Source organism: Triturus cristatus, chromosome 6, assembly GCF_964204655.1.
Source record: "Triturus cristatus chromosome 6, aTriCri1.1, whole genome shotgun sequence".
Taxonomy (NCBI): domain Eukaryota; kingdom Metazoa; phylum Chordata; class Amphibia; order Caudata; family Salamandridae; genus Triturus; species Triturus cristatus.
The window spans coordinates 1,641,356,214-1,641,378,195 of record NC_140589.1 but is presented as its reverse complement, the minus strand read 5'-3'; positions in this window follow the sequence as shown (position 1 = coordinate 1,641,378,195).

The window sequence follows — 21,982 nt, the reverse complement described above, 5'->3', positions numbered from 1 at the left end:
TTCTCTGCTCGAGAAGCAGCTACTTCCTGTTGGACCAGACCCAGGGCTTGTAACACGTCCTCTAACGTAGCCATCACTGAGTATAACCCTGACCGGGAGGAGACGGTTTCGTGGGTACGTGATTCTGTCACGGTAGTCCAAGCTCCTCAGGATCAGGGTGATGCTCATATGGGTCCATCTCCTGATTTCCCCACACTCTGACTATACAAACAATTACAGAGCATAGAGGTAATCAAGCGAGGGATAGGGTAGGGAAGGAACTGAAAGGGAAGGGATACTTGAATTGAGAGAAACAAAAAGGTTAGCAATATAATGTTCCCTGACTACTCTCATTTCATTCTCGCTAAGTCATTTCCATACCATAAGCAGTCTCTTTCTCTGGGTGTTAAATCTCCCCTCAGTCGGGCTGATAGTAAGATGCGTCTCTCACCAATGGGAAGCTGTGACACACAAAAGGCAAGGTAGGTGTTAGTGACTGGTCCTTCCACCGTTAAAGCATAGAAGATCTCAGCCAACTCCAAGAACCAAGGAAAGGAAGACGAGGCCCCCACTGCGGTGGGAAATGATAAGGCAAAGTTTTGAGCTGGCTATTGAATGATGACAAAAACGGGTACTGTAGTTTCCAAAAACAAATACTTCTTCAAGTGTCCCAACACCACAGACCCTTTAATGGTTTCAGCAAAAATGGCCTCGTAAGTCAGAAGGCGAACTTTCTCATAGTTCACCCGTGTATCAACACAGAAAAGCTTGTCTCTTTACCTCCTCACCGGAAGCATAGAGGCGGTGATCAAAAAGTACAAAGGAAACGCTACAGGTTTCTCTTAACCTCCTTGGCGGACGTTAAGAGGCTTACCGATCCTTTCCAGCCCATTGGTCCCGGGCTCCCTCTAGTATTCGCTCCGTACAAGGAACAGGTTCCCCCTTGGTATGTCTCTTTAAATCTGGCGGGAAACTGCTTCGGACCCGGGCGTATATTTCCGCATCAGAGGAGGGGGGCAATGCAGATGGTCCGCAACAGCGGCAGAGAGGACACAGCGGTCTCAAGGGTCACCCGACGCTCAGCCGAGCGACGGGTCAGCAAAAGTGGCTCCGCAATGAGCCCGGGGTTTGCAATTTCTCCGCTCATTGCGTTCTCTCCGAGAACGCCGAATATCCTCGCCAACGCGTCCTGGCGACAAGCTAGTCAGTATCACGTACGACGCTCCCAGCACGTACGCGATTATATACACGTGGCTCCTCCCCTCCGGAGAGGGTCGCTGGGAAAGGTAGTTCTCGCATTACTTTTGGGGTAGGCGCGGCTTGCCTTGTCACTGCCTGACACACGGAGGATCCGCGCACCCTCCCGATGACGAGCTTCATGCTAATTTCCCTGTCACCCCCTCTCCAACTTGGGGGGATCCGCATCAATCACGTAATATTTCAGGTTGGAATTATTAGAGTTATGTTATTCCCTGAAATGACGTGCCACTGGAATGTATTATCCTGGTTTGTGATGGCACGTAAGTGTTGCAACACACGCTTATGTACCTGCAATTTGGTGCTGCCTATGTACTGTAGGCCACAAGGGCACAACAGCACATAGACAGCAAACTCTGTTAAATACCTTGTCGCTAAAGGGTGTACTGTAAGTGCTTTTATTGATTCCATGGGAACACGCCTTGCCATGTTTTACATTTGTGGACCCTTTATTAGTTTGGAGCCAGCTACTGTTGTCTATGACTTGTCTTGACCAATATGTCTCGCATTGATGGTGCTTTGCTATAGGTGATGGACACCCTCTGCGGTAGCAGGGGTCCAATCACCGGATCGCTTAGCACCAACGGCCGATTTTGTTGGATGATTTTGTAAAGGAACTTCTGTTGTCTATTGTATTTCATAATCAGTCTAAAATCTTGGTCTTTCTCATTGTGGCTATCAATTATGTTAGTTTTTGGATCTTTTTGTTTTTCCCTCAGTGCCTCATCTCTAGTTAACAACATCGATTTGGTTATTGCTTTTTCGATAACATTTATAGAATAACCTCTTTGTTCAAATCTGGTTCTACTCTCCCCCTGCGCTATTCTCAGATCCTCACTATTGCTACAGATGCATCTTAGAGGCAGCATTTCCCCATAGGGAATGCTGTTGATGAGATGCTTTGGGTGTGAACTGTTTGCGTGGAGAGTAGAATTTCCCGCAGTTTTTTCCCTAAACAGTAGGGTTTCGATTTTGTTGTTGTTAATGTATACTTGAGTGTCCAAAAACTCAACACTAGTTTGACTGATGGTCGCTGTAAAATGTAAAATAATGGTGTTAGAATTGATAACCTTTACAAATTCATTAGCTGCTTCTGTTGTCCCTTGCCACACTATGAACAAGTCATCAATGTAGCGTAAGCACATTTTGACATTGTTATTCATGTATTGACTGTGCAATTCCATGAGGACCAGCTCCTCCCAGCTGCCCATATGTAGACAGGCATAACTAGGTGAGAAGCTGGCCCCCATAGCCACTACTCTTGTTTGTTGGTACAGCTGACTGTTGAACATAAAGATATTATTATGTAAACAGAATTTAATTATTTCATTTAACAACTTGCTATGTTCCCTGTACTGACACGGTCTATGAACCAAATAATGTTCCACTGCTCTGATGCCATCGGAATGTTCAATACTTGTATATAACGAGGTCACATCTAGAGCAATGAGTAGAAAGTTCTCTTGCCAGACAAAATTTGAAATTTTCCTTAAAAAGTCACTGGTGTCTTTGACATATAATGTTAGGTCCTTGACAAAATCTTGTAGAAAGTAATTCACGTATTTTGTGGTAAGTTCCAGTAACCCCTTTCGGGCTGAGATGATGGGCAGCCCTGGAGGGTTCATAGCGTCCTTGTGGATTTTTGGGATAAAATACATTGAAGGAGTTGTTGGATTTTCCTTTTTTACATATTTATATTCATCCATGCTGATTAGATTTGCACTTTTCCACATTGAAAGTTTGATATAAAATTCCTTATATGTAGCTTTTAGATTGGATACATTGGTGCGGCTGTAACAAGTACGATCATTTTGCTGGTTGAAGGCTTCTTTCTTGTAACTTTCCTGTGGCAAAATCACCATATTACCCCCTTTGTCACTATTACGACTGACAATGCTGTTGACATTTTGAAATTTAGTGATTCGATTTCTATACTGTTGATTTTTCTTTTTATTGTTTTTTTCTTTTTGTTGCACAGTTTTATTCAATGTTTTTATTTGAGAGATGACAGTCTCATGACAAATATTAATTGAATCACGTATAGCGATAGGGTTAAAAGAGGACTTGGGTTTGAATGGGGTTTGATGCCTTGGTGTCTTTATGTTGTCACATTCTCTAAAGCTAGATGCTGTATTGTCACTTATCTGTTGACACATATTTTCGTCACATAGTTCTTGCATCACGTGCAGAAGTGGTGTGTCAGATTGGGATAAATTTGAGTGTAAAATTCTCTCAAACGATATTTGTTGACTCTGATTTTGTTCTGTTTGCGCTTTGGTTACCATATGATTTTTTTTAACTTTAATTTTCTTACTCCTTTGTACACATCCAATCTAGTGGTAGCATAATCAAAATCTGTCTCTGGGGCATATGACAATCCAAGGCTCAATATACTATCCTCCTGCTTGGACAATTGGATATTGCCAATGTTTACAATGGTATTAATAATTTTTTCACCAGCCTTTTTGTGTTCTTTCAATACCCCCTGCCTCTTTTCCTGCTTTGATTTGGCTCTCCATGTGCTTGCCTTATGCCTCAGCCGCCGCCTGGAATTGTCGATTGTTCGTCGTTCTTTCTTGGAGGTCTTGGTCGTAATGTTTGTCGTCTTTTGTAACATAAAAAATTGAGCTCTTCCCCCGGCGATGCTTTAGGTTGCTGTCTTGTGTTTCCCATATTGCGCATCTCTGAATCAGATTCACTCAGATCCAGTGGCTCTCCATGCCACTGGAATCAAGCTATCCTGGTTGAAGAGGGGTGAAACCCCGAAACCGGTCCTAGGATGCTTGTTTCCAGTCCAGGGAGGACCTGGCTTGGCAGTTCGGGCTGGACTGTTCCCATGAGGCACAGGGTCAAGACTGATGGCTGGGTTCAAACTGGAAAGGCATGGTGAGCAAAAAAACGATGGATTTATGCCCAGATCTCTGTACTGGGGTGAATGTATGACATTGTTCTGCATTCTGTCCATCAACTGTTGTTTTTGCACTTATATGGTTCATGGGCATTATTAATGATAATTTTCAAAGTTTAACAACAATACACACAATGTTGGTTATGTATACCATGGATTTTACATTGTGATAAAATGGCCACCATAGTGTACACTGTTTTGAACACACTATATGGGTGAAGTACTTCTTCTATTTTTAAAGAAGTGTTTATAATGACAAATGGCAAATTTGTTTAATCCTAAGCGTGAGCAAGGCGTAAGCCGAAACGCGTCGTTTGGAGTCATTAAAAACTTTATTGAAGCATGCCGGAGTGTCCGAGTAATTTCTGCTGAAAGCGGAGGAGAAGCAGTATATATATTTATGTGTGTATATATATAGACATATATTCACTTAAAAAACCATAGGTTTCACCCATGTTATAGTTAGGTGGACATTTCACTCGTAAAAAAACAATGAAATTCCCCCGTTATAGTTAGGTCAGATAACTATAACTCGCGCGCCCGCAATCCAGTGCTCATGACGTCACATATTACATCACTCATGACATGGTCAGTGGCATCCCTCATGACATCACTGATGACATCATCCTTGTGATAGAGTGGTGGTCGCGCGAGTTATAGTTATCTGACCTAACTATAACGGGGGAATTTCATTGGTTTTTTACGAGTGAAATATCCACCTAACTATAACATGTGTGAAACCTATGGTTTTTTAAGTGACTTTGCAAGGTTTTTTAAATGCTAATTCCAAACTATAACGTGTGTGAAACCTATGGTTTTTTAAGTGAATTTGTACGGTTTTTTAAATGCTAAGTTATGTATGATTTTTCTTCTTTTAAGGTTTTTCACCGTGCACGCACCCAGCGATTTAAAAAAACAAAAAAAATGTTTTTTCACCCTTAGGGGTCCCTTAGGGACCCCCTGACAAAGGCTAGGGGGTCAGGAACTCTCTACCCTGCCCCCTTTTCATGTTCGCCACCTCTATTTTTCACTCTCGCACTCACAACAAACAAAATGGCGGCCGACACTTCCTGATTTCGACCAATTCGAACGTTGACTGACATGTAACCACCAATCAGAATTACGCTCGCGCACGTTAGGCTGCGCGCACGGTGCGCGCACGGGGCGGGGCTATAGATATTTATGTGCTTTAACTGCAATTTTCTCAGGAAGTACTGAACAGATGTACTCCATACATGCAAAAGGCACATGCCTGACCTGAGGACTACCTCTCTGCCAAATTTCAAGTAATTCTGTTCAGCCGTTCGGGCTGTACCTTCGACTAAAGGTCCTATGGGAAAATGCATGGGGAAAACGCGTTTTGGGACCCACCTTTTTTCTCGGCCCCCGCTTGACGCATCACCCCGAGACTTTCAGGGTAGGAGCTGAGCGGAGCGCCCCATTAGTTTTGAAAATTTCGCGAGGATTCGTCAACCGGCGCCAAAGTTATTCAAAATAGATTTTTCAGATTTCCTATGGAAACACGGTCCTAACTATAACTATCTACTGGCGACCGCAAGTAGATAATATAGATATAGATATATTTATAAATATAAAGATATATATATAGATAGATAGATAGATAGATAGATAGATAGATAGATAGATAGATAGATAGATAGATAGATAGATAGATAGATAGATAGATAGATAGATAGATAGATAGATAGATAGATAGATAGATAGATTATATATGTATAATATTAAAAGTTAATACATTTAGAAAATATTAAAACACATTATTTGCCATACTCCCCACCCACAGCCCTACTAAGTCCAAAATGACCAAAAATGAATACCATTAAACTTGAAAATATTTTTTAAAATTTAAATAAAACTATCAAACTTAATAACATGCTTGTAATTTATAAAAATGGATTTATCTCAACAGTATTCTAAAACACTATCCACCCAAAACCCTATAAAACCCAACAACCTGCAAGCATCAAGTGAAACTCACCATTCTACCTCAATTCAGTCTGCTAGAGGCAAAATTGTTAATGGGACACCTGGGCTGCAGTGGCATCTCCAATTTCTACCATTCCCTGGTCTGTAATGCCGCAGAGGTGCTGGAAAATCTCCAGCATAGATGGGAGCAGCGGTGGGCAGCCTATAAGACACTGAATGCCAGGAGGAGTATATGGTCCACATTGAAATTGCTATGGTAGATGGTCTGCAGATGATACAAATACACTATCTGCACATGCCCTATTTAGTGCCATAGTGGCTCTGGTGTGCAGATATTATCCATGAACCTAAATGCACCTGCTGCTCATTCCCAAAAGCTGATTTCTTCCATATTGTATGGCAGTGTTCTTATGTGGCACACTGCTGGAGGCAAATAGCCCAATCCCTATTTCAGATTTCAGATAGACCTATTGAGATGACACCCAAGATGGCCCTACTGGGCCTCCTTGATGAGGTTGGGGGTTCCAGAAGAAATCAGACAACCATGGGCCTGGCAACAATGGTCTTCAAGAGAGAATTTCCGCACAAGTGGAAGTCTAAACATCCTTTGATGCTATCTGAATGGAGAACCAATATTGACTGGTGTGGCAAGCAAGAAGATCCGATTTACATCACCAGAGGCTGTCCCCGCATGCATCATAGAATTTAGGGCAGGTGGTGAGAATACTGCGGCCTATTGAACATGTCTGGAGGCATGAACCCCAACATGGGCGACCCGTTTTGAACTGCTTGGGGACCTGGGTATAATGTGGTACGGTGTGAAGTTATGGTATTTCACATTAACGCTATACATATGCTTCAAAAAAACAATAACGAGTGTTTTTTTTTTAAAAGCAACAACCTAAAAAATATTAGTCACAGCACCTATAAATATTAAATTAAAATTTTAAAAAACACCCCCCAAAAAATACAAAATTAAAAAAATAAAAATATTTCAAACAATGTTAAAATTAATTTGACCATATTAGCAAACACAACACATATAATCAATATTAAAATCCCTGTATTAAAGTAACAGATATTTAAAACCTTGATATAATTGTTAAGACAAAGAAAAGTTATTGATGTCCTTACCTTCTTTATTCAAAACTTCAATATTTTAACTTTGATATTAGGTATCATTAATACCATTGATATTTAGAGATTAATATGAAAGATCCACAGTCTGATTTATTTGTTTAAAAAGTTTTGTATAGCACGAACAAGACCCTGAAGGGTATCAGAGCGCTTCACATAAGGTTAAGGAAGAACAAAGTAAAGGAGACATTGTAGAGGGGGTAACAGAGGATAACATAATGAACCAATAACAATGTACAAGGATGCGAGCAAACATTACTTAGTAGGGTATGGCAGACGGAATTTGATGGCTGATGGAATTTACTTCATGCTAGGCATTGTAAGATGAAGAATATGACAGAAGTAAATCCTCTGTTACATTTGGCACTTACTCTAGATATCTGAGGATGTTACAATACAACTTTACATGAGGCCATCCTTCAATTAATTGAACATCATGTGGCAAATGCTTACTTTTAGACCATAATTCATCACATGGGAAACTGTTTAATCTGCAATTCCCTAGTATTTGGGAAGGACATGGATAAATGTAATGCAACACTGTATGGTTTTTTATCAAGCCACAGGTGGAGTTCAGCTCACACAATAGCTGAACTAATGTTTTTCTAACACATTTGAATTTTGTTTTATGGAAACATATTTTGAGAAATGTGCTTTTTACGAGATCCAGACAAGATTGTAATGAAGAAAGTGGCCCTTATGGGCCACCCGGGTTATCTACAACCTCCTACTCGCCATCTGCCAAAATGAAGAGTCGTCAGACAGTAGAAAATACAAACAGTTGTTTATTAGCAATACTCTGCAGAGGAGTCCAATCTGACCTGCACCCTAAGATGTCTGACCCCCCCAACAGTCTGCAACGCATAACCATTCCTCCCAAGAACCTCCAACTACGCCCACAGTGGAAAGTTACCGGCTTAGGCCGAACATGAACAAAGGAGGCACTGAAGGATGGGCTACCACCTGCTAGATGGGTACACACTATCACAGTCTCAAGGTTGCCATGCTGGGTCTCAGCGTCTCTTAACGTGGAAGCAGAGCTACACACACAGATAGGTATGCAAAGGCAGAATGGCCTTTTCATTAGTAAGTCAGAAGGCAACCTTTAACAGAAAAGAAAATAATAACTAAATACAGTGCTCGGCTGAGGCAAGCAAGACAAATAATGGGGCCTAGTTCAGACACAGCCTAATAGGGATTGCGAAATACGAGATGGATTTACACTCGCTAACTGAAGCTCGCACATTGCAGGGATATCTCAGTGGGTTGCATAACGTGGATACGAATGGTGTCTAATTTAGCCGCATACTGCTAACCTAAAATAACACGAAACAGGTGTATAACGAGAATGGGGTTTTCAAACCTACAGTACCTTGGTGAAGATATTAGTCCCCAAAAATGTAGAAGATATGGTGCCCCTACTGGAGCTCTCCAGCAATGGCATCCAATGCACTCGTAATTTAAAGTCCTGAAAAGACAACATCAGCCTTCTTTGCTCCTGTTAATCAGCACAAAAACATGCAACGGTCAGTAACAACAGAATACATTGAAATTCAAGAACAGACCCTCAAGCTACTAAAAGCATCATGACGTTGCATACTATAGAAACTTCGGTAGACAAAAACAGCAAATCTTACAGATTCTGTTAAAGGGGTGACAAGGATCTGCATTGAATACTCGAGAGAAGGTAAAACATCTAAGTGCCTGTTTACAAGTGTAGATGGAGACATGACGATAAGGCAGAGTTCATGGAGGACAAGCAGATGATGCATCCTCATCCGAATAACTCCATTTGATATTTGTGCAGTGGCTTTAGTAAACTCTATTTACACCAGATGCATGAGATCAATTTATAAGTTGGAAAAATGGTGTTAAAAAAAAACCAAAAAGGATATTGCATCGGCCAGTCAGATGACCATATTGCGTACATCAGTTCAATTTTGACTGACAATTTAGGACAGCAAGTTATTTTAGGAGTCATTATGGTGGAGCAGTAGCTTGTGTGAGATTCACGAAAATTGTTTCATGAGCCACCAGGCACCAAAGAGGCATTGAAAGTAAGTAAGCAGTCAGAAAAAGAAAGATGGGCTGTTGTATGGCAGGTGAGCACCCTCAAACATCCCTCTAAATAAAACCATTTACCATCAGGCCCTTACAATAATATGGAGACACTCACGAGAGGTGAGCGATCTTGAGGGATGGGGATAGGAGTTTTCAAGATCATCTATAAACCATAACAATGAGTCTATCTTTCTGAATATATGTTTGTAAATTTAATATGGTTAACAGCACTGAAGGCATCAACATAGAACACATTATTTTTAGATGTAGAACCCTGCATGGCATTACATTTTTCAGACACTGACTCCACAGAGCAAGTGACTTGAAAAGTGATGACACAGCAATAGTACCATTAGTCATCATGAATGTTTTGAGCTAACACAACATGCTGGAGTAGTGTGATTTGTAGAATTGGAGCGTATAGTCAGGATCAGTCGTTAAGATAATATGATGTCTATCACTGGCTTAATTACTATTATTAGTTCATTCTCTCCTCCTGAACATGTGACAACCAGTAACAAGAACTTTCTAGAAGACCTACTGTAATAATTGAAATATGGACAATTATACTAATGTAACAATGTGTGGGTTAGGACATAGAAAGTCTTTGTGCAGTTTTCCTCTATTTTTTTAAGAATAACAAAATATTTACAAATAGAGACAGTGGCACCATTTGGGTGAAAATTGGCAGAACACGCTGAAGTATACATAGAGAATTGAAAGCATGCAAGCAAGTCATACTATGCAGATGTTACATTCTGATCTCCATAAAATTGACAAAGCACCTTTATGAAAATGTATCATTTTATTTGGGAACTTTATAAAGTACTTATGCGTTGCATGGAAATAAGAGGGTGAACATCACAGAAGTATAGGTAAATGAATGGAAAAATAGAATGAAGTAAACATTAAGGTGAAGGGAACCATGAAGGAACTATGAGGAACTGGTGTTCATAATGTATGGTGACTAGGACTGAAGCCGAGGAAAAATTAATGTATCGCTTAAGAGGAAGGTGTTGAGTCTTTGTTTTGAAATGGAGGTCATTTGCTTGATTTCTTAAAACTGGGTAAAGTCCATTCCTCAAGCGAGGGCCAAAGAACTTCAAGGGTTACTAGCTACTGAGAAAATCATCAGGGATAAGTTGTATTTCCAGTCCCTCGATGCGAAGGTAGATGCTCTGTTAGAGGTGTGCCATGAGGGTCAATTCACAAGCAAGGTGGGCAAGCTAGACCGACTATACATGTCAAAGCTGCCAACGGCAATCTTCTAATCCACGGTGGCAGATTTCTTTGATGCATTCAACTCAGGAAATAACGTCTTACTAGCAATGGATACATATTCTGGTAACACATATAACATCAACACTGCTTAAATAATGCCTCAATTTTTAGATTGCTTGTTTGTTGCATAGGGATACCAGAAGATTTATAAACTGACAAGAGGCCACCGGTGTACAGCAGTTAATCTCCATTATTTATTCTCCCTCTCTTGTGCTTTATTGCATTGGAAGATCATGCAATGTGGCCACAGGCCACAGGTCAATGACTTCGACATTCATGAGAGCACCCAATGTGTTGAACAGAATCAAGTGGGATGTAACTCACCCTTGTACTGTGCTCACTGGTGCACAACCTAAGGATGTCCCTGTGCTGTATTGTGTACCAATTACTTGCAAAATTGAAGTTGAGAAAAAAGACGTCAGCAATCAACAATTAAGCCGCCATCTTGTATTTTAGATGAATTTGAGATCAGCAAGTCAAGAGCAAAGTGAGCATCTATGCTGACCAAAGTTGAGGAGTCAAGTCCTAAAATCTAGGGATTGGAGATGCAGAGCTCATATGCAATTTCCAGTTAAGAAAACAAAGATTTTATTTGATAGCGTCTTTCTCATTGTAATCTAAACAAAAAGAGTCCCAATCACAGCAGCAATGAGTGACTGCAAAAACAGGAATTTATCACAATTCAGGAAGTACCATCATCTTACAATTTCAAGAGCGTCTTCCACATCATTTAATCTGCTAGATCTAATGGAGACAGCTCCAACTGGCTAAAGAAGGGTACATGCACCAAAGAGACTCTACATAAACAATAAGCCGTGTGAAAGACATCACAGTGCAACATGTTGCTTGAACAGCATTTTGAAAAGATGCAATGAATTTGGGCCCGATTACAGTTGCGGAAGGCCCGTCACCGCCAGCCATGCGATGGCGGTCCTTCCGCAATCAGATCGCGATATTCCCTCCGCTGCATTCCGATGGCGGAGGGAATTGCGCACGGACCGTGGCGGTCGCAAAGTTCATCCACTGCGGGACCGCCAAAAGCAATCTCACAGATTGCTTGGCGGACGGACCACATGGCCTAAAATGGTGGCGGGGCCCAGCAGGCACCGTCCACCACATTAGGATGCTGGAAAGTGCAGGCCTTTCCATGGCGGTGATACCGCCATGGAAAGGCTGGTGGGGATTAGTGACTGGGGCCCATTGTGGGCCCCCCTTGTGTGGGGGGAGGTGAGGGTGAACTTGGGGGGTACCCATGGTATCGCCTCCATTTCACAGCACTACATGGCAGGCACTGTGTGGTGCCTGCCACGTAGTGCTGTGAAATGCACAACATGGCATTTCAGCATCACGGCGGGTGCGGCTGTCAGAAGCAACCGCCGCAATGTTAAAATGCAGGATCTGACCGCCATGGTGGCAGTCGCATCCTGATCGGGTGTACTGGACCGCCGCATGCATTACCGACGGTCCCGGTTTACACCAGGATGGCGGACGGACTCCAGTCCGTCCGCCACCCTAATGAGCCCCTTAGTTTGGAAAGTCAGAGCAATGTAAGCTCCTAAAAGACACCACATCCAGCAATTGCTCGGCAAAGACAGTGTTTGGGAAAGGATTCAACATTATAGGATAGTAAACATGGGAGGAGACAATCTTAGGCCAGCCGTGGTAAGTGGAACTAGATTAGGGACCTAAAGTTGTATCACTACACAGGATCGTGAGACAGACAAAGGCGAAGGGTGAGGTGGATTGAGACAGAGGAGAAGGTTGGAGTAAAGACAGGATAATAGTAGGGTCAGAGAGAGGCAGAGTGTGGGGTGAGATAGATGAAGTTGGGCAGAATTAGAAGAACTGGCGGGCAGAGAGAGGACAAGTGTGAAGTGAAGAGAGAGAGAGAGGTGGTGGAGGAGAGAGAGGAGGAGGTGAGGTAGAAAGAGGAAGAGGGTGATACAGACAGAGAGAGGAGGAGAGCACAGAGGAGAAAATGAGGAGCATGAGTGGGGAGAGAGTGAGGTTTAGAAACAGTAGGAGAGAAGACAGGGAGAAGGGCAAGGTGGTGATAGAGGGGGAAGTTAACTCAGGCGGAGCATAGAGGAGGGTGAGTCAGAGACAGGGGAAGGGTGGAGTGGAGCAAGTAGGCAGAGAAGAAGGTAGGTGAAGTAAGCAACCAACGCAGGTAAGTGGAAATCTTCTTTATTCATCAGATAAGTAACTGCATCCTCAGCTTGCTTGAGCAACCAGGTCTTACACTCTGAAGTCGTGCCTCGTCAACATTCTAAGGCAGGCTTCATGTCAGGGTTCTAGAGTTAAACCATTGTGCGAATAGGGGAGGGGGGGTTGGGGAATGTTCCAAGTGGTAAGATTACAACACATCTTCCTCCCCAACAACACAAAGGAGGAAAGTCCAACAACAGGTGAACAGTGAGGGGTAACAGGAAAAGCATCCCCAAAACAACTAGTCCCGAGAATGAGTTACACATCATAGAATATGCCCCACCATACTGAAATCTTTGTGCCAATTTAGAGCATTTCTTTCTCGGCCCCCTCTTCTCATTAGAGCTTCCCCAGCCCTGGCTTCTTGCACCTGAGTCTTGTTGTCTTCCCTGTGGCCCTCATTCCTCATATCCAAAGCCACCCGATCCATACTCCATTTTTTCCCATCTTCCAGAATTACTACATTTCTTTTCACCTCCTTAATTTTCTCTGAGGCAAAGTATTTTCCACCTTTGCTACCCAAGCTCTCCGGTTTCCTGATATACACACTTTGCCCCTGACTGAGACACCTCTCCTTTGCACCCCATTTCCTGTCATACCACTCCTTGTACTTTTTTTGTCTGGAATCAGTTCTTTCCCTGAATTCCTCCGTGTTGACCACTACCTTCTCCTTAGGACACAACCAATTTGGAGACAACTTTGAACCGGCCTTCCTACCTCTCAACAATTCAAAAGGGGTATGACCAGTTGAGAGGCTGGGTGTGGTGTGGTGTGACCATAACATGTCTCTAATGGCGGGCTCAATTGACATCCCTGATTTGACAGCCAGATGTATACACTCTTTCAACATCTGATTAGCCCTCTCAACCTTCCCATTGGCCTTAGGACAATACAACGGGGTACGCACTTGGGATATGGACATGTCTTTCAGGAACTCTTTCATCTCCTCTGAAACAAACTGAACCCCATTATCTGTGACAATGGTGGAGGGAATGCCCTTTTTAGAAAATACCTCACTCATGAAATCTATAAGTGATTTTGTATTGATGGTATTCACAAATTTACAAGAGATCCAATTTGAGAAATAGTCAATAAGCACCAAAATGTACCATTCTTGAGGTCCTTTGGCACGTATGGGGCCTGTGTTGTCAAATCCTAACTTGTCCCGCGGAACCCTTGGGATTTCCACCGGTATGAGTGGGGAGCGCCTAATGCATCTTGACTTGTCACTGATGCCGCAGGAATAGCAGTCCTTCACCTTATCTTCCATTAACAGCTCTCCATCTTGCCTTACACATGCTCCTACCCAGGTGCCCCTCATGAGTAAGATCAATAATTTTGATTCTTAAGCCCTCAGGAGGAACAATTTTCCCAGACTTGAGCAGTAATTTTCCTTCCATTGACAAGTCATTGCGCACATTCCAATATGGTTGAATGTCTCCCGGAAGATCTTTGCACTTGTTGGGCCACCCTTGGGTTACATAAGTCTTGACTTTGCAAAGGATGTTATCCTGATCCGAGTGAAGGTCCCATAACTCTCTCGTTACTGCTGGTATCTTTACCTCCATCACACTCTCCTTTCCAGAACCTTCCTTGTCCTGTTTTCCTAGAGGTGCCCTAGATAGAAAATCAGCAACTTTGTTTTGTTGACCCGGAACAAAACCCATTCTGAAGTTGAAACCCTGTAGACCCAGGACCCATTTTGCAATCCGTGGCGTCATATTCTCCATGTCTTTATTACCCAACAAACTGACCAAAGGTTTGTGGTCAGTGTATACTTCAAAAGGCATACCCCACACGTAAAGACTGAAGTGTTTGATTGCCCAAAACACTGCCAATGCCTCCTTCTCTATTGTCAAATAGTTGGATTCTGCTGCTGATAAAGTTCTCGAAGCAAAAGCCACCACCTTCATGTTCTTATTTTCTCTTTGTGATAGCATGGCCCCTATTCCTTTACTACTGGCATCCGTGGAAATGATAGTGTCTTTGTTAACATCAAAATTGCCAATGTATGGAGCTGCAGCGATGGCTCCCTTTATGTTTTCAAGCGCTCCTTCTTGTTCCTTACCCCAAATGAACTCTTTGTTTTTTTTATCAGCTCTCTCAAGGGTTGTGCAATCAGAGCACAGTTCCTGATAAACTTTGACATATATTCTGCTAGGCCTAGAAATGAAAGCACCTCTTCTTTATTCGTTGGCGTGGGAGCTCTGCTCACAGCCTCCACCAGATCATTTTTTGGCTTGATCCCTTCTCCAGAAATTATGTGTCCCAAGTAATCAACAGATGTAACGCCCACCTTACATTTGCTTTCCCTTGTGGTGAATCCCACCTCTTTCAATTTTTTTAACACCAACTCACCATTCTCATTATGTTCCCCATCATTTGACCCATAAATAAGAATGTCATCTTGGAAACACATTGGCTTTTCGCTTAAACAAAGTGTTCTCCAAATTATCTAAAATATTGAGCTCAAAACTGCCGTTCTGTGGCCATCATAAAACACCATCTTTCCTAGTATAGCGAACCCATGCCTCATTAAAAGCTATGGGGCCAATACCATGTTTAGAATATACTTCATAAGTGGGATTTCCGGCCGGAGGAATTGGACAAGAGTCCTCCAGTCGGGAAGCCCTATCGCGATTACAACAAAACCATTTTCCAAACTTACTGAATCTAGGCATCGGTACCACAATAGTTTCTTTACAAACTTCAAGGGGTTAATTAGTCACTTTATAGTACAAAAAAACGGCACTCACCCCTCGGTTTCGGCTTTTGCAAAAGTCGAACAAAGACAAAACAAAGACAAAGGAGTGGCCACTATACTTAACTTAACCAGATGGTTCCGTCCGCCAACAGAGGTCCGTCTGATGTCTTGCGATACAAATTACCAAAGGGAGCCAAAGCGTGGCCGCAGTCAGGGCAGCAGGTCTTCGCAGCCGTTGGAAGGGAGAAGCCACACGGTAAAAAACCTTCGGTCCACTTACGACATGCAGGGGTCGATCACGTGGTGCGCGTCCTCCGGAATTTCCTTGTGGGGCTCCTCACGATCCTCGGGCTGGACCCACGACCTCTGAAGCGGCCTCACAGAGGGCACCAAATTGAAGAACCCGGCTATTTTAGCCTGGCGGCGCAGGGTACACCTGAAATCTTCTGAGTTCGCCTTCCAAATTACAGAGACACGGAACACTCTGTCTGGCATAGGAACTTCAATTTATTAGCTGCAGCTAGGTACAGTTGTCCTAGAAGTACATCAGAGGTAGGTTCTCAGGAGACTGCCACTTCAAGCCATGGCTCACAGTCTTTTGTAGCGCTTGAATCCCCTAAAGCAACAACCCCCTCCATGTGAAATAAAAATACAAATCATCCACAAGAAAACATTCTTTGTACAAGATACAGGATAATGGGCAATAGAAATTCCTTCCCTAAGGTCGTGTTCTCTACCCGACCCTATAGGTCAGGTGGCATTGCCATTCCTGGGTTAAGTCAATTTACGACAGGACGTGTTTGCGTGTTGAAGATGGTGATTCGTAAAACAACTGGAGAGGCCGAGAACAGTCACCAAAGGTCAATAGATGGTTATCTGGGGAATTAGTTGCTTCGAGCCGGGTCTCAGAATGGACTTAGTTCAGGGAAACAGGAAAGGTCGTGTAATATGTGCAACAGTACAGAACGTGAAAGAAACGCTATGGAGGTTGAAGGGGCCTGAGTGAGGGCAACAGCGTAATGGTGTTACAAGCAAAGATGGGGCCGTTTTTGAATTTCCTCAGACCCTCCTTTTGCCATTACTCAGGCAAAGAAGCCCCTGGGTGTTGTTAATCTGAATCGACTTCAATAGCCATGAAATCTACAAGCTGTTGTTGCAACATTACTTTTGTGTCCGCTGCTTTCTGTGCCACCGGATTTGGAACACACAGGGTGGCGCAGAGCCCGCACATAGCTGGACCACATTGTAGGCAAAGGCAACATGAGAAGAGAATAGCCAAAGTCGCTCCGGCAAAGGTAAGAATTTTCCATCCCCATGTAGACAGTAGTCCCCCAAACCATCCCATCAGAGACCAATTCCCTTCATCCTGGTGAACGGACTCAGCGATCTTATGTAGCTTAGAGATGGCTTGGTATACTGTAGGGGCGTTGTCTGGAATAAAAATGCAGCAGCTAGATCCGATCAATCTGCATACGCCCCCACGGTCAGCAAGGATGATATCTAATACCATCCGGTTCTGAAGCGTGACAAGGCGGTCAGCAGTGAGTTCTGCAGTGATGTTACTCAAAGCTCCAGCTGTGTCATTGACAGTGGCTTCTACGACTCAAATTAGTTGTCTTATGTCTCTACTGTTGGCTATTGAGCCCCAGAATGAAAGGAGTCCTTTCAAGACATCCCCGACTTCTTGTCCTGACGTATCCTGGCCAGACGCCACCCCTCTTTACTGTAAATGATGCTTGGCATCTGCTATATATGTAGGGGGCAACAACCAAGTGATATAACAAGTGCCTCTCCAATTACCAGGTAGAGAAGTGTAAGCCTTATTTCCACACACGGAGTATGTATTACGTGAGGGAACCATACGAGGCCAATCTGTCCCATTCAATGTTACCATATGTTGGCAATTGCTTGTACCTTTATATTCTAACCCTCCTTTCCTAATGCAGAATGGTGCTTGACCAGGTACCACTAGAAAAGTTTGTCCTTTTCGAGAGGTTCTATTAGAGGGCAGAAAATACAAATCCGTAGATTTGGTTTGGCGATCAGCATATTCTGACTTCTCACTATCCGTCCCATATATCCTTTTTCTGTCTTGCCAACATAAATGGTATAGATGTACTCCCAAGCTCCTTACTTCTCGAGTATCCCCATCTCCGGAAAATACCCAACTTGCGCTCAATTCCCACCATGCACTACAAGATCCATTAAATGAAAAAGGAAGGGTAATGTATGGCATTCCAGTATTCACCGAACTTGGCAGAAGACCACAAACCCAACAGTTCATCGCATTAGTGGCCAATTGATGTTGGTGTAGCATGGAAACAAATGTGTTGTTGCGGAATTCACTCCTTGACTCAACATGAGGCGGTAGAGTGCCGTGTGTATGCATTTCAACCGTAACTTTGGGAGTAGGTTGTGAAAAAAACTACGTGTAGTCCCCATCCTATACAAGACAATATAATACATATCAAAATCAATATCATTAAAACCACTATAAAACGATTATGCAATAATTTACAATGCTTTGTGCTCCTTGTTTGTATTTTGTCCATTCCCTTGTTAACAGTCATTTCCAGCTCTAAATTTTGCCCGTGACGGGAGGTTGCTTCACTCAGCTGTGATTGTCTGTAGTTCTTTATACTTTCCTACAAGTCCCACAGGCCTAGAGCCCCATCTTGGGTCACAAGTCTGAGACTTACGATCACGGCCCTGCAATCATGTGGAAATCGGGGTAAAGACAAAGTCAGTGAAGCACTATTGTGGTATTTTGTTCAGTCTGGGCGTCAAATCGTACCTCCGGGAACCAGGTATAGTTTGCTCTTGGAAAAGGAGATGTGGTTTAGTAGTGTCCAATTTCACTGCCGGTGGTATAGCTGTCTGGAGGACCTCGTCGTCGTCTTGTCCTGCTCCGGCAAAGTCTAGGCGCGCATCGCTGAATAGTCCAAATCTTGGTACTCTTCCGGTTTCAGAGTCACTAATTCGTTTATGAACCCATTGATCATAAGGCAGTGGTAGGGGCACTTTCTTGCAATGTACCCCATGTACCCAGTTCTTTTTGCCGACCACCTTTACTGCAGTACGCGTCGTCAGTAGCACCTGACGAGGTTCTCGCCAGCGAGGTTCCAAATTCTTTGACCTCTGGAAGTTTTTGACGCAGACCCAGTCTCCCGGCTGTATGGAGTGACCAGGATCCGTTGAAGCCTGGGGCAAAGTATCTTGTACCTGTTGGTGAAGGACATGTAACTTAGTGGTTAGATCATGTAAATAGTCAATTAACAATGGATGCTCTGTCTCTGAGTATTTCTTTGGCCTTGGGACTCCCGAAACATTTGCAGGGCGTCCAAAGACAACCTCATAAGGACTAAGCCCCATACGGGAATGGGTGGTTGTTCTGGTGGATAAGAGAGCCAAGGGCAAGGCATCAGGCCAGGCAAGACCCGTGCTGGCTTGTATTTTCGCCAGTTTAAGCTTAAGGGTGCCATTATAGCATTCCACCAAACCTGCTGACTGAGGATGGTTTGCTGCGTGGAATTTTTGCTGAATGCCAAGGCCTGTACATACTTTCTGCATGATCTGACCCACAAATTCACTCCCGTTGTCACTCCAAATAATTCTGGGTAACCCAAATCTTGGCAGAAACTCCTTCAAAAGGACTTTTGCCGTGGAGAGAGCAGTATTATCTTTCAGGGGATAGGCCTCTACCCATCGGGAGAAGGCACATACCACAACAAGAACATACTTCAGATTGTTACATCGTTCCATGTGGATGTAATCTATTAGTAAAACCTCAAAAGGGTAAGTTGGGGGAGCAAAGTGTCCTGCTGGTGTTGGTGTTCCCTTCCCCGGGTTATGCATACAGTACAATGCTTAACTAGATTGTCTGCACATTTAGGGATCCCCACATTCTTCCATACCGGAGCCAGAAGCTTAGTAATGCCTTGGCCACTGGATCTAACGTGGCCGAAAAATAGGCACAGGGGCGTTGCTTGTCCCCAAATCGTTGCGTTAAGACTGCTAACGCGCAACCTTCTTTTTCATAAACATAGTGTGTGAAAGGCTTACTGTAATCAGGAGTACCTAACACAGGGGCAGAGCACAAGGCAGTGCTTAAATCAGTGAAACTTTTCTGACATTCCGCAGTCCATGGAAGCGGGTGTGGTGTATCTTTAAGAGTGAGTGCCAACAAAGGTTTTGCCAGAAGGGAAAAATTGGGGATCCATTGTCTACAATAAGAGGTAATACCCAAAAAGGCACGCACCTCTTTTTGCGTACATGGAATAGGCATTTGGGCAATTGCTTGGATACGTTCTGGGGTCAATCGCCGTCCCTCCTTTGACAAGAGATGACCTAGGTAGGTAACCTCTTGGCAGCAATATTGCAATTTTGATGGTGAAACCTTGTGGTTGTGGTCAGATAAGTGGCGTAACAGTGAAATGGTAGCCGTTTTACAAGTGTCTTCACAATCTGCTGCGACCAACAGGTCATCCACATATTGAATGAGAGTGGCCCCTGGTGGTAAACACAAAGTATCGAGCTGTGATTTTAATGCTTGACTATAAATGGAGGGGCTCTCGCAATAGCCTTGAGGAGCTCGCTTGAACCGGAAGCTTCGGCCTGCTAAGGAGCAGCCAAAAATATCCCTACTTTCCTCAGCAATGGGAATGCTGAAGAAAGCATTTTTGAGGTCAATGAGAGAAAACCAGGAAGCTGAGGCTGGTATCATTGTCAGCAGGGCATTAACCCCTTCCATGCTCATGACGGAACGGTTCCGTCATGAGCCACGGTTGAGCTGTGCTCATGACGGAACCGTTCCGTCATCGGCCCGCCCGCGCACGAACCCTTCAGCACCGCGGCGGAATTCGCCCAGCGCTGAAGGGGTTAATATCCGGGACAACAGGGAATTGAGGTACGACAATCTTGTTGACCTCTCTGAGATCAATCAGAAAACGATAAACAGGTGGCTGAAAAGGGTTGGTTCGTTTAAAAACAGGCAGAACAGGGATATTGCATACATTTCCCCTAGTCTCTTCGACTACATCGTTTTGTACCAAATCATGAACTATAGTCAAAAGAGCTTTTTCGCCGTCACTGGAAATTTTATAAAGTGGAATGCGAGGAATTTTAGCATTAGGCTTGAGTGTTACAATGTAGGGAGGAATCCGCAAGAGGCCCACATCATTGGGGCCGGTGGCCCAGAGGATGGCTGGAAGAGATTGCAATTCAGGGGGAAGCTGATCTTTAGACAAGTACATCGGTGAGGTCAATTTCTTACTTAAGGTAAGACGTACACCAGAAGGGGAACAATGTAATGTTGCATACAATCTCTTCAATAAATCCAAGCCCAACAAATTTTCACCACAACCAGTTGTTAAAAGGAGCGGGGCCTCCAATTTGTAAGGACCAATTGAAATGGGCAAAGGGCATGAAACCGGGTTTTGAACTGGGGCGCCAGAAAAACCTACAGAAACATTTGTGCAGCCAGACAAAGGTGCCCCAGGGAGTTTAGAGTGAATCATAGAGCTCTTTGTTGCACCAGTGTCTAATAGGAATGGCTCTGTAACACCTAGTGCTTCCACGTCAACATAAGGCCCGCTCTGGTCCACTGGAACTGATACTACTCCCTTACTTTGTCCATGGCTGTCCTAGCCAGGTTGGGAATTCTGACTCTCATCCTCAGTATAGTAATCACTGTTGTAATAGTTGGTAGACTGAACATTTTGCTGATCAAAATAATTTGTGGAGTTTCCAGGGGGCATGGAACGTTGGTTATTAGGCTGCGTACCTCGTCCTTTAATTCAAATTCAAATTTATTTATTATGTTTTGGCTCTCAAGAGGGCCACATAAACATATACAATACACAGCAACAAATACAGAGAAAATACAAGAATTTAAAAACAAAATTCAATCCGCAATAGCTATACATCAAAAAATCAATCTAACAAGGCCGGACAGACAAAATATCACCAGGGATATTAATAAATAGCTAAAAATCCTTTAAAAAAGTTAAAAATATAAGAACAGAACATTTCGTTCGGAGGACAATAAAGTGCATGAAGGAAATCCTTTAAAGTGACAATGCTAAGGCGGATACAAATTACTTTTAGCCATCGATTGCGCAAATTACGTAACATAGGACAAATCAATAATACATGCATACAGTCCTGGGTGTTCAGTTTACATAAATTGCACAAAGCAGAAGTGCCATGCCATTTAGATAACAGTAGATTAAGTGGAATTAAATCATAGCGTAACAAAAACCAAAACCTACGTATCCCATGCGGTAGATTCCATAGGGCATAGGGTTGTGGCTGTTTCAACCTATAGGAGGAGATGAGAGGTTCCACATTCCTTTTATCACCAACTGATTTTTTATCGGAGAGGAAACAAAACTCCCACGAAGCCTCCTTGAGGACATGTTTTAACTGCGTGGAGGAGTAGGAGAATAGAACACTTTCATCAAGTTTCAGTATCTTTACAGCCCTTCTAAAGTTGCTTACGA